Source organism: Leptonychotes weddellii, chromosome 7 (assembly GCF_054177405.1).
Source record: "Leptonychotes weddellii isolate Sample4059 chromosome 7, ASM5417740v2, whole genome shotgun sequence".
NCBI classification, from domain to species: Eukaryota; Metazoa; Chordata; class Mammalia; order Carnivora; family Phocidae; genus Leptonychotes; species Leptonychotes weddellii.
This window is the reverse complement of record NC_138375.1, coordinates 91,853,594-91,868,315: the sequence shown is the minus strand read 5'-3', so window position 1 is coordinate 91,868,315 and position 14,722 is coordinate 91,853,594. Positions and strand designations below refer to the sequence as shown.

General features: G+C 44.4%; 1 long non-coding RNA gene across 1 annotated transcript; it reads right to left on the bottom strand.

Annotated features, from left to right (window-relative positions):
* Positions 1–422: 422 nt before the first annotated feature.
* On the bottom strand, positions 423–12,053 carry LOC115942169 (uncharacterized). Its single transcript, XR_004076789.2, has 4 exons — positions 11,863–12,053; positions 9,083–9,208; positions 3,333–3,458; positions 423–1,687 (listed from the first exon to the last, which is right to left on the bottom strand). It is a non-coding gene; the product is annotated as an uncharacterized LOC115942169 (long non-coding RNA).
* Positions 12,054–14,722: the final 2,669 nt, after the last annotated feature.

Genomic DNA, 14,722 nt, shown 5'->3' with positions numbered 1-14,722 from the left:
ACCCGGGGGGCCCACTGTCGAGGTGGCCGCGGCGGCGGCTCTGGCTGCCAGGACCGAGGAGAGGTCGCGCTGCTTTCCCCCCGATGGCCGCAGGGGGGCAGGAAAGAAGGACTAGGGCGCCTGAGTGGCTCAGTTGGTTAAGCGACTGCCTTCGGCTCAGGTCATGATCCTGGAGTCCCGGGATCGAGTCCCGCATCGGGCTCCCTGCTCAGCGGGGGGGGGGGGGTCTGCTTCTCCCTCTGACCCTCCCCCCTCTCATGCTCTCTCTATCTCATTCTCTCTCTCAAATAAATAAATAAAAAATCTTTAAAAAAAAAAAAAAAGGAAAGAAAGACTAAGGACAGGGGCCCGCCCGCCGAAGAGCCAGCGGCGCGCGGGTGAGGGCGAGGGGAGCCGGGGGGAGGAGCGGGGGGCGTAGGCGGCGGGGACCCCGGCGGGCGGAGGGCGCGGGAACCGCCGCTCGGAAAGAGCTCGGCCCGAGACACCCGCTGCTAGCCGCCTCCACACCCGGCCCTCACCCCCCGGAGCCCTGGAGGCGCCGCACCCTCCCGCCGCTGCCCACGCCGCGCGAGGCACGTTCGGGAGCCGGAGGGCTGTGATGACCGAGGGGCCCCGCAGCCCCCGAGAGCCGGGGGGCAATCACGGCAGCCTCCGAGCGAAGCTCCACATCTGCCCTCCCAGCCTCTGGCGTTTGGGCATTACCCTCGGTTTGCAGATATCGAGTCCTGGAGGTGCTGTGCGCCTAAGGGACATAATTTAGAACAGAAATCAATTATGCTAATCCTGAGCTCTGTGGTTCAGAGAGTTTAAATTCAGGAGCAGCTTTTTACATCTAGTTGGCTGGACACCACTCCTTGTTCTGTTTTGGCCAACCGTAGCTCCTCCACGCCAGCTCTTTTATCTCCCAGTACAGACTTCCACAGATTTCCATCATTCCACCCCAAAACGTTACAGTAAACGGGCTCTCTTCCCTTCATCAAATCGTCTCCACCTCTCCTCTTCCTGCTCCCAAATCTAATTCCTGACACATCCGAACCAAAACTCCCCAAAAGACCTGGGTTCAAAAGGATTGTGAGACATTGCTGTTGTGACCCTAATAAGCCACTGTGTTAGAAAAACCAGAAAGCACCAAGTGGGGGAAACCAATAAAATGTAAGCCAGTGGGATTTACAAAGTGGTCCTAAAAACAGTCTTTATCTTCCTCTTCCTTTCCTCATCCTGTTAGCAAACTGTGTTCAAGTGAGGGGAGAGCACTTGGATCAGTCCGCTGCCTAGTCCTTCCTACTATGAGCCAGGAAACCAGGCTCCTGATTATAGCTTGGTCTTGTTCACCCCGGTCACACTGGGCAGAGAGGATGATCTGAGTGTGGCAGCCCTGCCAAACAGGACAGCCCTACTCCTTCAGGAACTGCGGCCCAGGGCTCCCAAGGTGTGGCTCTGTGGGTTGCTCCTTTATGCGGGGACTCCAGGGCCTTCCAGCTCCTCAGCGTCTGCTTTTCTAGCTTGGCAGTGGCCCAGGCTCCTGATTTTTCACTTTCTCTTCTGGCTTCTTTTCTGGCAGTTTGGCTGATTCATTAACATCTCCATCAGAGGGTGGGCTGGAGAATAGGGAGCTTGAAACGCCGCTCAGCTCTTCTTAAAGGTCCTTCTAGTGCTGGGCTTGGTGGGAAAGGAGCCACACTGTTGGCTAAAATGAGATTTTGGGATTATCTGTGGATTTAATCTGGGTTTCTCACATCTACCATTTCCACAAATAATTAGAGATTACTAGATACAATCAGAAGTTGCTTTAGCCTTAAAGAATTTGGAGAAAATCTAAATAGGCTTAAATGCCATCTTGGAGTCCAGAATGTTAAGCTCTATGCTCCAGATAATTAACATTTTTAAGGCCTTCCCCCCTGCCCCCAGGACCCCGTGGTTAAATCACTGCTAGGTAACAATTTACTGAACACATTTTAAATATATTTCGCAGGAAGGGTGAGCTGAGTAGAGAAGCAGTAAATGCACTACTGTTGCATGAAAGAGAGAATAGGCCAGGCAGCTTCGGCGATTTGAAACTTCTCTATCATTGAACATATATTCTGATGCGCGAAGTTTGAGAGGATTTTTTTATCAACCTATGTGGGAGACAGGCAGGTGGAGGATGATTTGCAGAGCCGTGCCCTCTCTGTGGGCATGAGTGTGCCGCCCCTCCTCCTGGAGAACACCCTGGACACAGAGCAGTGGGTGATACTCAGAAGGAGCAGGGCCCTTCCTCCATGCTCAGAGGGCTCCTTCCAGAGAGCAGCAGTGGAGGCAATGACATTCTTTTGATTTTTCTTTTCCCAGTGGGAGTCCTACATTAGCAGTGACATGAAAATGGCATCCTGTTATTGCAGGATGGTGGAGAATATGGTAATAACAGTATCTTGTGCTTCTGAGGGTTTGACAGTTTTCAAAGCAATTTTGTATTTGTTCTCTTATTTGAGCTTCATAATAACTGTGAGGTAAGGATGGGTATGATCACCTCCATTTCTTTCTGATGAGGAACTTAGCCACAGTCAGAAAGCTAGTAAAGAGCAGAGCAGAATTAGAATCCAGCCTTTCTGACATGCCTTTCTGATGTACCATTAAAGTTCTGTACTAGGGGCGCCTGGGTGTCTCAGTCGGTTAAGCGTCTGCCTTTGGCTCAGGTCATGATCCCAGGGTCCTGGGATCAAGCCCCAAATCAGGTTCCCTACTCAGCAGGGAGCCTGCTTCTCCCTCTCCCTCTGCCTGCCTCTTTGCCTGTTTGTGTTCTCTTTCTCTCTCTGTCAAATAAATAAATAAAATCTTTTTAAAAATAAAGTTCTGTACTAAAACATCATAGTTTCTTATGTGCCTGCATTATCACGCCTGCTCTGTGTTCATTAAATACACTGTATTCCAGTATGCCCATTTTGTACTGATTTAATTAAGCAAATTACACTCATGAAAAAACTGTGTCATTTCTAACACTCTGTCTCCTTCGGAATACCGCGATTGCAACTCTGCCCTTTAGTTGTATTTCCCCTCCTTAATAATCAGCAAGGTGTTAATCTAGCCATGTGGGACAATTTCCCAAAGTCACTTAAATTGACTTACAAAATATCACCCAGTATTCACTTTATCCATGGCTTTTCTTTTCCATTACTAGAATCTGAGTGCATACTAAGATATTCCCCAAAGGAATGGGTCAAGATCACACCTTACCAAAAGCAAACAAAACAAGCAAAAAACTCTGGCACAAATAAGATGTTTGGTATGTATAGCAACTACGAATTTTATATCTATAGATGTTTTTAGAAAGATTGATAAGAAATTCTCTGACATACCCACGTGGCGATAGTCCGATTCATGCTCAAAAAAGCACTTCAGCTTTTTCCATCAACACCATTCATATTTTAGAAGACTGAATTTGCAGGGGCCTCCCCAGAGAATTTCCTTAAACCTCTGCCAACCTGCAGGGAGAAAGAGTGGAGATATTACATAAATATCTGCATCGAGTTCTTGGATAGAGTTGCACAATGGCCATATATGGTGAAAGGTAGATTTTCCCTTGTGACTATACTCTTGGAATATGTTAAATGTATATGTCTCCATTTCTGCTCTCAAAAAGCTGGTGTACAGATGTTCAGTATTGGGGTGGAAAAACGCTGCTGTCTACAGTTTACATGATGTCTAATAGGTCTCTAGAATGTGCTTAAAAGGCAGTGTTCAGAATTAGGCCTCTAACCTTCTTTGACGTAATTGTCTTTCTTTGGAGTCACATCTTGAAGGAAAGGATGAAGATTTGGAAAGGGAATTAATTTTCTCAACCAGACTTACTATTTTCATTCTGTACTTTACAGTAATCCTTTAAACTCAAAAAAATTCAGCTAATTATGGATTTCTACCTGAATATGTTGCCATTTGGGTGGCTGCGTGTCGCTGTTTCTGGTTTCTGACCCCCTGTCAGGCCAATTCTGCCTGATTTCACTCATGTGCTGCTGCTTTTTATAATCTGAACATTATTTCCACTCAAATGTTTCCAGCTTTGCAGAAAACCTAAGAATTTGGAAGGGGGGGAAAAACCTCTCGTAACTATTACTTGGATAATTATCATTTGGAGTTATTCTGATTTGTGAAGACAAAGTGAAAGGCAATGACAGGTTTGTCATTGTGAAAGTGAAAAAGTGAAAGGTTTTAGTTTGAAAGCTAAATTTTCACATTTTAAAAATAGAGCTTAGGCAGTCTCTCTGGTAATTAAAATATGATTTCCCCTCTATTTTCTATGCTCAATAAACTCAACTATTACATTATTATTTTGAAATGTACAACGTTGAGTCTAGGGCATTAAACAAAGAAGTTAAAAGGCTTTGAGGGGATTTTTAAAGATCCAGGTTCCTAATATGTAAAATGGACCCTGGAAAGACTTTATGGTGTATAATATGTTTTTTCCCTATCTTCTAAATGCAATAATCTCCAACCGCCACTTGATCATTAGAGATTTATAGTCACTATAATTTATGTCAACTTATATCTGGGATTCCTTTTTTTTCTACAGCGTTTGGCAGCAAACTGCTGGTAGAAACTAGAATGTTTCACATTAGCAGCCCTCTTAAATTATTTCTGTGAAATAATTTACTGTGGATTACAAATTCTTATATGGCATTTCAAGTTAATGATTAGGCAGAGAGATATATCAAAAATATGATTAGTCACATATGTACCTGACTTGCATGGCTTTAACTCACATATGTGTGTTTCACAAGAATTGTCTTTTCAAAAAGGTATTTCAGGGCTTATATATTTTTCCAACGAAAGCCAACAGATTTTTAAAGGAAAAGAGAAAGAGATATACATGCTCTTATAAACTATCTCCTCTAATTCAACGTCTACAAAATTATTTTCTGTTTCATGATGGCCACTGACCGCATAGGTACCGCTGTGTGGTCCGGAACTACAAGCACTCACAGTGGTGAAGACCTCTTGCAGAGTGACTTGAAGTCAAGATGTAAGAGTCCTAAGAAAACATGAGATGTTTAATGAAAACTGTAATGTCTCTCTTTCACTGCAAGGAATTAGTCATGAAATGGTGTATCCCCAACAGAACACGAAATGAAACGAAACCAGGAGCTCCTCGTTCAAATCTCAGAATGAGCTACTTCCTAACTCATTTTCATTTTTCTACATAGTTAGAGTTAAAGCTTTGAGAGATTTCTTTGTTCAATTTCAGGAAAGTAAGACTTAGAAAGGTGGCCATGAAAGTTGGGTTCCCAATTTTATTTGCATGGAAGCAGCTCCCAGAACACCTCTTTTGTATCTCAGACAGATATTTCTATTTCTCTTCCCTTCCTCTCTTTTCCTCTTTAACAGTGGTTCTCTTAACTCAACTATTTATGATTCCTTTCATGAAAGGCTAGGTTATTTCTGAGGGTACTATAATGTCTTACAGTGGTTTTAGAGACTAGCAGCAACAAGGAACTACTTTCTTTGGTGCCATAAAATAAAGCCATGGTTAATAGCCTACAACCTGCAATAAACTATTAAAAAAGGAATTTATGATGGCTAGTTATTATCCTCCTGAAATAATGTTGTTACAAGTCTGCCCTTGTCAGTCATCCCAAGATCACGTGCTGGATCTCAAACAAAGGGAGGGTCTGGATCCACACAGAGGCTCATGGCAAATTACCCAGGGACGGGATGGCCTGGCCTAATAGTCCCTTATGCCCTTCGTCACCTTTTCAAAGCAAGAGAATAATAGCCACATGTGTATTTTATCCTGATTGCACTAAAAGGCACGTGTTTGTGAGGCTGAGTTTGAATTTCGATTTAGAAAAATATTTGCATGGCCGGTGACACAAATTATGTGGGAGTGCCTTGGGAACAGGCAAGGCTTTTAGAAAGACAACTGGAAGCATCCTGCACACACTGAAAACTGCATGTCAACTGTTTTCCTTCTTTTTAACATTAATTTAAGTCCTGAGAAGAACTGCTTCTTCCTTTCCTTGTTCTGTAAGTACTTTCCTTCGCTAAAGCTAGGTCTATCTGGCGAGCTCCTTGTGAGTCCTCTTTGGCATCAGCAAGGAAGAGAGGAAGACAGAGCATCCTATCACACAGCTGAATGTGTTTGGGGGGGGCGGGGGGAGGAACAGGATTATTCACCAGAGGCTGGGTCAGCCTAAGGCTCAGGAACCAGAACAAGCCGGCTGATGTTGCACAATCACCATAGATAAGAGGATCTACCTCAGAGAGAGAGTTACAGAGAATGAAGAATGATGAGATCGTGTGTGGTTGGGGAAGGATGGGAGATGGTCTAGGAGGTGGATGAGAAGGAGGAAAGGTGGAGAAGGAGGAGGATTAAAAGAGGAGCCAAAGGTCTGGAAATGGTTTGATTGATTTCCAAAGCTGAAGATATAAAATTCCAGGTTCTAAACCCTTACAATATAAATCATCATTTCCTGAAGAAAGTAATAGAATTTCACTGGTAAAGTCATGGCTTTCCTTATTTAAAAAAAAATTTATGTTGTGCCTGTAAATGTGAAAAAAAAAAAAAGCACTCTCCTAGAGTTGGATGGATGTTGCTTAATATTAAATGCTAAAGCACAGAAAATTGATTTTAAAATGAGAATAAAAATGAAAAACCAAGAACCATCACTTCTTAGACCTTCATTTAAATAAGCATACTCTAACATACTATGCTGTTTATTACTTGTTTCAGAAAGTTATCAGAAGCATCTGTTCAGTATGTTTCGAAAGCCAACTTGCTTAGTTCTGTGAAGCAATGTCTGCGTTGGTGCCTTTGGAAAACAGAAGAGCACACACACGATTTTAATCCCGTTATTTTGAAAACTTGGAAAAGCTTTGGTATCATCTGAAATGGCTGATTTTTCTTATTTTGTGTACTTAGACGAACGTTAACAATTTTTTTAGGAAAAAATTATGTAGATTTAGAAAACTGAAAATCAAAATCTAGAATTGAAATCATTACTTAATATAAAGCTCTGATTTGTAATTGTCTCAATATAAGTGACATCACTTCACCATTCCCTCATGGGATTATAACTCATCTCCAAAGGAAAACCTAAATTCCATGAAAATAGTATTATAAAAATTTTGAAATTAAAGACCTAATAGAAATAAATATAATAAAACAATACATGTCATCTGCCAAAGTAATGCTAATTTATATACTAGCAACCCATTCAGCTTTTTTATACAGAATTTCAGGGCAGCCACTATCCACTAATATTTATAGAATGATGGCCTGGGTAGCAGTCCCTTGCCCTTCACTTAATCACCCAGTAAATCCAAAGCTGGAATATTTTCAACAACATTCATCAGGGATCACTTTTAAGTGACTGAAACTATCAATGATAGCCTTTTTTTTTTTTTAAAGATTTCATTTATTTATTTTAGAGACAGAGCACAAGAGGGGGGAGCGGGAGACGGAGAAGCAGACTCCCTGCTGAGCAGGGAGCCCGATGCAGGACTCGATCCTGGGACTCCAGGATCATGACCTGAGCCGAAGGCAGTTGCTTAACCAACTGAGCCACCCAGGCGCCCTCAATGATAGCCTTTTAAAAGACCATCTACTTTTGGTCAAAATGTTACTACAGAAATCATCCCCCTTTGAAGTGCTATGTATTAATTATATCTGCAATCATGCTGTCAAAATAAAGTGCCTTTAAGACATAGGAAGAGAATTTCTTAATTAAATGTAGAAGAAAAGCACAGAAGGTGATGTTCATTTTGTAACATGCTCTTATTCCATGACTATCTGTAAAGAGCCAGAGCAAAAGAGACTCAAATAAGTGGCCGTCTGGTCAAAAGATGGAAACTGATATGTTTAGCCATTGAAAACTTATAAGAACTTGTCACTGTATTGGAAAAATAAAATCCAATAGAAAATACAGTTTTCTAAAATGTTTTTCTAATTATCACCTTGGCTCTCTGTGGTTCTGCAAATACAAATAAATAGAAAGCTAAGTTCTTCATTTCTTCCCAAGTCCCAGCTTAGCTACAAAACTCCTAAATGAAAACACAGTTTTCTGGTGCTGTCGAAGTCAGGAGTGGTAAAGACCAGAGATGTAAGAATTCCAGGAAAGGCTGTGGAGGGGCGCAGAGGACTGTGGGAGCAATTAGGGGGTGTGCTGGAGAGTGCTCCTTTGTCTCAGACTGTCTACTCCTCATGTTGATCCACTTGCCACACTCTTGGCTATTTCAAAAAAGTGGAGTGGCTGATGTTGGTTCAATACCACAAGAAACGCTGAACTTGCTATCACCAGCATCACCATTGCTCCCTGGTAGCAAGAAAACGCTGAAGTGAGCAGTCGTTGAATCGTAAGATGTTAGAGCTGGAGGGGACATTCATGGAGTCTCTCTGGGTACAGTTTCCAGCTACACAGGGGCTAAACTGGAAGTAGAGTAACTCTTGACTCTCAAGCCACAGTTGTTTAATAAGGATATATCACAAACTGGTTTAGCCAAGGGGTTATAGATTTTAACATATTTTGTAAGATTTACACCTAAATAGTTCATGGTTTTCCAAATCACAAACTAGAGTCCAGCTCCCTTGAGTCCCAAATTAAACATGGAGCACTTGTGTCCCATCTGAGCCACAGAGACCAATGTTGTCCAAAAGAAATACAATGTGAGCCACACATGCCATTTAAAATTTTCTGGTCGCCACATTGCTTTTTTTAAAGAGGCGGGGAGAGGGGGAGAGAGAGAGAGAATCCTAAGTAGGCTCCATGCCCAGCGTAGAGCCTGACGTGGGGCTCGACCTCACAACTCTGAGATCATGACCTGAGCTGAAATCAAGAGTCAGACGCTCAACAGACTGAGTCACCCAGGCAGCCACACTGTAAAATGTAAAAACTGAAATTAATTTTCATAATTGTGTATTGGTTATTTATTGCTGTGTAACAAATTACCCCAAAACTTAGCTTGAAACACACATTTATTATCTTACAGTTGCTGTGCATGAGTGGTTTAGCTGGATCATTTCTGGCTCAGGGTTTCTCTTCAGTTGGCAGTCAAGCTATTGGCTGGGCTACACTGACTGGGGCCAGAGGGTCTGCTTCCATATAGTGTTACTCACATGGCTGGCACTTGGTGCTGGCTGTTGGCTGACGTGCCTCAGTTCTCCTCCACATGACTTCTCATCCTCCAGGCTCTCTCATCTCCATTTGGCATCTTCAGCATGTCCTTTACTGGTGACAGGGCTCTGAAATAGAGGAGAAGGAGGAAACTAATGTAGGGGAGAAGGAGCACCCAAGAGAGAAGCTGCATTTTGTACATTTTGTAATCTCATCTTGGAAGTTATATTCTATCACTCCTACCATATTTGGTTTGTTAGACTTGACCCATTAAGTCCAGCCTACATTCTTGGGGAGGGAATTACACATATAGGTTATTGGGAGTCATCTTAAAAGTAGTCTATCACAAATTTTAATTACCCCAATATACCTAAAGGATTATTTACAGTATTGTTACATAATCAATATAAAAATTTTTAATGAGATACCTTATATTTTTTTCATACTAAGTCTTCAAAATCTAGTATGTATTTTATCCTTACACTGCATCTCAATTGGATGAGCCATATCCCAAGCACCAGTAACCACATGCGGCTCACAGTTATGATAGCACAGGATGTATCTAGATGCTCTGCAGCCACCTAAAGACTCAGAGACCCTAACTAAGGGGAGCTTTTTCACCAGGAACTGAAAAACTGAAGTGATTTAACAGATCTGTACCAAGCGTTTACCATGTTCCAGGCATGGTGCTAAATATGGGGAACTCCAAATCAGTAAATCATCGTGCCTGCCCTAAAGGAACTCAGCCAGACAAATAAGTTAACTTCTAAATACAGATCAACCATTCTGGGCCCACCTCAGGGAACTCTCACCTGTGATGGGTCCTAGAATGAAGCAGAACTCAGTCTCTCCCCATTCCTTGGGAAGGAGGATAACCCAGAGTTTTTTTGGCTCAGCCAAAACCTTTGACAATGACCGTATGCATCATTCCCTCCCGGGCCCAACCTGAGGCTATGTCTCCAGCACTAAGCTGGAGCCCATATGTTGGCCTGAAATCTGATTTGCCTTGGACATGGAGCAAATTAAATATTTGTTTAACTCAGAACATTGTACTTTCCACGATTCTCCATAAGCAAGACCTGTAGGGGAAGGGAGATATAGGGGGTACCTTAACTATTTCAGGTTTCTTGGGTGCTTTGGAGGTACACTTCAACTTACACCAAGCTTCATCTATATGCGACCAAATTAATATGGAAAAAAAGTCCTTAATGATCTTACCAGCTATGAATGGATTTAGCAATGGGGAGCATTATTTTTAGTCTATTCTCTGCCCTAACTCTAATAATGCAAATTTCTTTGCTTTTGCAGAATGTACATATGTATTTGACTTGAATCTTTTCTCACAGTTTATGTCCTGAAGTATATTTGTGTTGTTATAAGCATAACTCTGTGCAGCCAGGACCTACCAGAGGAGCTTCCCATCTCCCAAAATAGCACTTACATGCTATTTATTAATAGTGATATACCTGGCAGTCCAGTTAAAGAATTCTGGGTTTCATTTGGGGGAACTGTAATATACTTTTCACTGGCGGGGGGGAAGCAGTTTTCTGAGTGGTTTTCCTACCAAGGTAAATAGTAGTCATTTATTTTCAAGTTAGAGGAAAACCCATGCCTGTCTCAATGGGAAGAAATCAGTTTCATTCAGATGGTGTCTGGAAAAATGGTCTTGAATACCTTCTTTCCTTATTTCTTGTCTTCATAAAAATATTGTTTAGAGAAAAAAACTGTGTGAAGACAGTTTCAAGTAAAGGACTACACATAAAACATGTCTTTCTTACACACAGAACTCATTTCCAAGTTTTTATCATATATATGTATATATGCACTGTTTCATCAAGTTTATAGTAGCTGTATCTTTAAAAATAGAATATCTTTGTTCCACAATGTGGACACACACACACACACACCTGATGACACATCTCATTTCTGTGCCGAATATGTCATGATTTTAGTTGAGCTGCCATAGGCTAAAGCTCAACCATTCAACCTGGAAAAACATTCAGGTGGTCTGGAACATAGAAAAACCCCTAAAGCTGTTCAGCTAGAATTTGAAGGGTGAGAGTAAAACTTCTGTTCTGTGTAAATCTGTCCAAATTTAGTGTTATACAGTATTAGGCATTACTCTAGGAGCCAAGAACTGACTTGGCCTAAAGGCCCCTGCAAGAAGACAAACCCCCATACCCTGAAGTCACCTTACATTAGAGAAATAAATGAATTTTAAACATTCCATTGTAAATACAATGAACGGCCCACACATCATTTTTTCACATGTAGAGTAGCTTCATCTAAAAGCACTCTTTTAAAAGTTAGCTCCTGTTTTGGAGATTCTAAATAAAACAGCATTTTAATTGGCCTTTGGGAAGGCCAGCATGCTCAAGCACAGCATATGTGATGGGATCCTCGACAATTTTTGCTGAGTTTTAGAATGCAAATATAAGCCCACAGTACACACTCCAGCAAATATATATGCATCTATCTATGCACAGACTGGTAGATACAGCACACAAGCATATAATGTGCAGAGGGACAGTGGCAAAAATATCTTTTTTTTTTTTTTTTATAGCTTTGGTTGAGATTTATTCTAACCTATCCCACAAAAGAAACGTTTCATCGCTGTAGTGGTGGAGGCAGTGTGAAGGATGGAGTGTGTGCAGCTCTTTGGAGAAACAGGGGGACTCCTTTAGCCTTTTCCATCCGAATTTTGATTTGCTTCTTAGAAGTAGAAGCTGAGTTCATCAGCTAAACCGCTAAGCTTGAGATTTGCTTTAAAACTGGAACTCACCCCATTTGGCCGGCGCAGGCGGCTGCCAGCAATGTCCCTGGGCTTCCAGTTCTCTGGAACGTTCGCGTGGCCTGTTTACCCGGCCCGGCTTGGCGGACAGGGGGGCTTCCCATCCCGGGAAAGATCTTGTTTGCTGCCCTCTCTCCCAACCCCCAGGCCAACCGTGCGGCGCGAATCCCGAGAAGCGCGCCCTCGGCCGGGCCCCGGAGCCCGCTGCGCCCGGCGCCTCCCCAGCGGGAGGCGGGAGCAGGCCCTGGCTTGCCCGCTCGGCTGGAAGTGCGGTATCTTGACATTGCGCCCCTCTCGCCGCGACTCGTGGGGCACAAGAGCAACCGCGGCGGGTCCCGACCCGCGCGGGGAGACCGAGACTGCGGGGCGCGGCCTCCCGCGCCGTCCTCGCAGCCCTCCGGGCGCTGGTCCGCGCAGCGCTCTCGGGCCGCGGGGTCACAAGGGGAGGGGAGCCGGTCGAAGCCCCTGGCTCCTGGCTGGAGGCGCTCACGCCCGGGTCTCCCCACTCAGACCTTCGAGGAAGACTAAGTCCTAAACTGGAGGACATTCGTGACGACGCAGACTGTCCTCACTGCCCAAGTGGCGCGTCCACGCGGACCCGCGCCTCATAGCACTAGCTGGCTTCCACGAGGGCCGGAGCGGCTCGGTGGCGGCCCTAGCAGCGACTTGTGGAGCAAAACCGATAACGTGTTTCGAACCCCAAAGTGTATGTATCGTAAAACTCAAGAAGGTTAGGCTCCCGGTCCTTCACTATCCTTCCCTGCGCTCCCCCTTCTCAAGCCCGGGGAGGGGCGCTAGCAATTCTAGACTCCGAACTGTGCGGGTTCTCCTCCGCCACCGTCTAAGCGCACGCCCGCACTCCCCGCGGCGGCCCGCCTTGCCGCCCGCCTCACCGCCCGCCCAAACCGCTCACCAGCCCCCCACCGCGCTCCCAGGGCGCCCTGAAGGCGTAGCCGACGAGTAACTCCGAAACGCCACGCTGAGTTACGCGGGGCAGAAATGCAGACGTATGACGTCATTTTCACACCTCCTTTCTCGGATTGTCTCGCGTATTTTGAGCCCACCAGGGGAACTGCCCGCACTGCAGTTTAAGCAAAAGTGTTACAATTCCGAGGAAGTGTAGATTCGGCGGAAGTTCTTATTTTCCTAAACATCATTTTTAGTTTCTTCGTATAATAATCTCGTCTGTTGGCTAAGGTTCTGAAATTGAATATTAAATATCATAGCTTTTTTTTTTTTTAAGATTTTATTTATTTGACAGAGAGAGACAGAGCGAGAGAGGGAAAACAAGCAGGGGGAGTGGGAGAGGGAAAAGCGGGCTTCCCGCGGAGCAGGGAGCCCAATGCGGGGTCTAGATCCCAGGATCCTGGGATCAGGGCCTGAGCTGAAGGCAGACGCTTAAGGACTGAGCCACCCAGGAGCCCCAAAACATCATAGCTTTTATATGTTGTTGAAACCAGTGTGGTGTGATGAAGTCTATGCACTATTAAATCTCAAAAACAAAACAATACCCCCAACCAAAGGCTTCTCTTTAGGGCAGCCTGATTAAGCAGTCGGAGAGAGAAAAGGGAGGATTTCAGAATCACCAGAAAGGAGCAGGAAGGTCTCCCTTGCTGTCATCAGAATATTACACACACCGACTTCTAGAACAAATAAATAAAGCATTGATTGCCTCTAAACCTGAGGCCTCGCCTGAAAAAAAAATGTGATGGCAGTCTGCAAATTCAGAGAGCTTCGCCATTTCTATGCAAGGAAACGGCTCAGTACTTTGCAATCCAGGCTTTTAAATTTCCTGACTTTCTACTGGGGGGGGAAGGGGAGGGTCTGGGGGAGGTGAGATAGGTCATCCTTATAAGACAAAGAAACACAATACCTTTGGTCATTTAGAATTTTCCCAACTATTTTCTGGCCAAGGAAATCATCAGAAACCTATAGTTACAAAAATTTATAAATCTACCTACAGTTTTAAACTGTATTTTGTATATTTTATCCTCAACAAGCTGAGGGTATTTTAATAAAAGATGAAAATAGATATTCAGCAAATAGCATTCTTTCTCTATTTGTTAGCAACGTTCTTCTCACAGGATTTTTCCAAAGCCATAGGGGTGGAAGGAAAGAGAAAAATGTGAGCAAGTGTGCGTTTTGCTTGCCTCTGAAACTTTCTGATCTGAAATCTTTGTCTCCATCGCAGTCCTGTCTAGATCAAAGCTGGCTGTGCTTGGCTTACTAACCTGGGTTTCTGCTGTATAGACTCAGAACCACCAGTGCGCTTAGCTGATCCCTGTGGGGTGGGTGCTATGTCTAAAGCGCCTGTGGAAAACCCAGGTGGCCCAGCCAGCCAGTGGGAAGCCCAGAGATCACCCCAGCCATTTCCCTCAATCACAGGCCTAACCGGGGAAACATTTAACCTTGAGCTTTATTTAAAGCACACAGTTTTCACAAGCCAGGTTCTCTCCTCCAGACCAGCAGGCCCCAGCGCGTGGCCTCCGCTGCGTGGGGAGGAGGGCCTGGCAGCTGGTGGATCCGTCTGGGCCACAGCTGCAGGGTCGGGAGCTCCTCTCAGACTCGGCTTCTTTCAGAAAACTCTTTTCTTGTCGGATGTGGTTTCCCTTTAATTAATCACTCATGCCCGCGTGTCGGCCGCGCAGCTTCCCCACTCTTCCTCCAGTCCCGCATATGATCCGTATTTGGAAGCCGGAGCACAGGCCGAGCGACTGGGGGCGGCGTGGGTGTGGACTCCGCCGGCGGCAGGGCTGCCAGCTACCCTCAGAGACCCCAGTTCGTGGTACTTCGTAAGACAGGCTTTCTGGAAGATCCACACCCGCCTCCCGGACTTCCTCGCCAGTTGGCC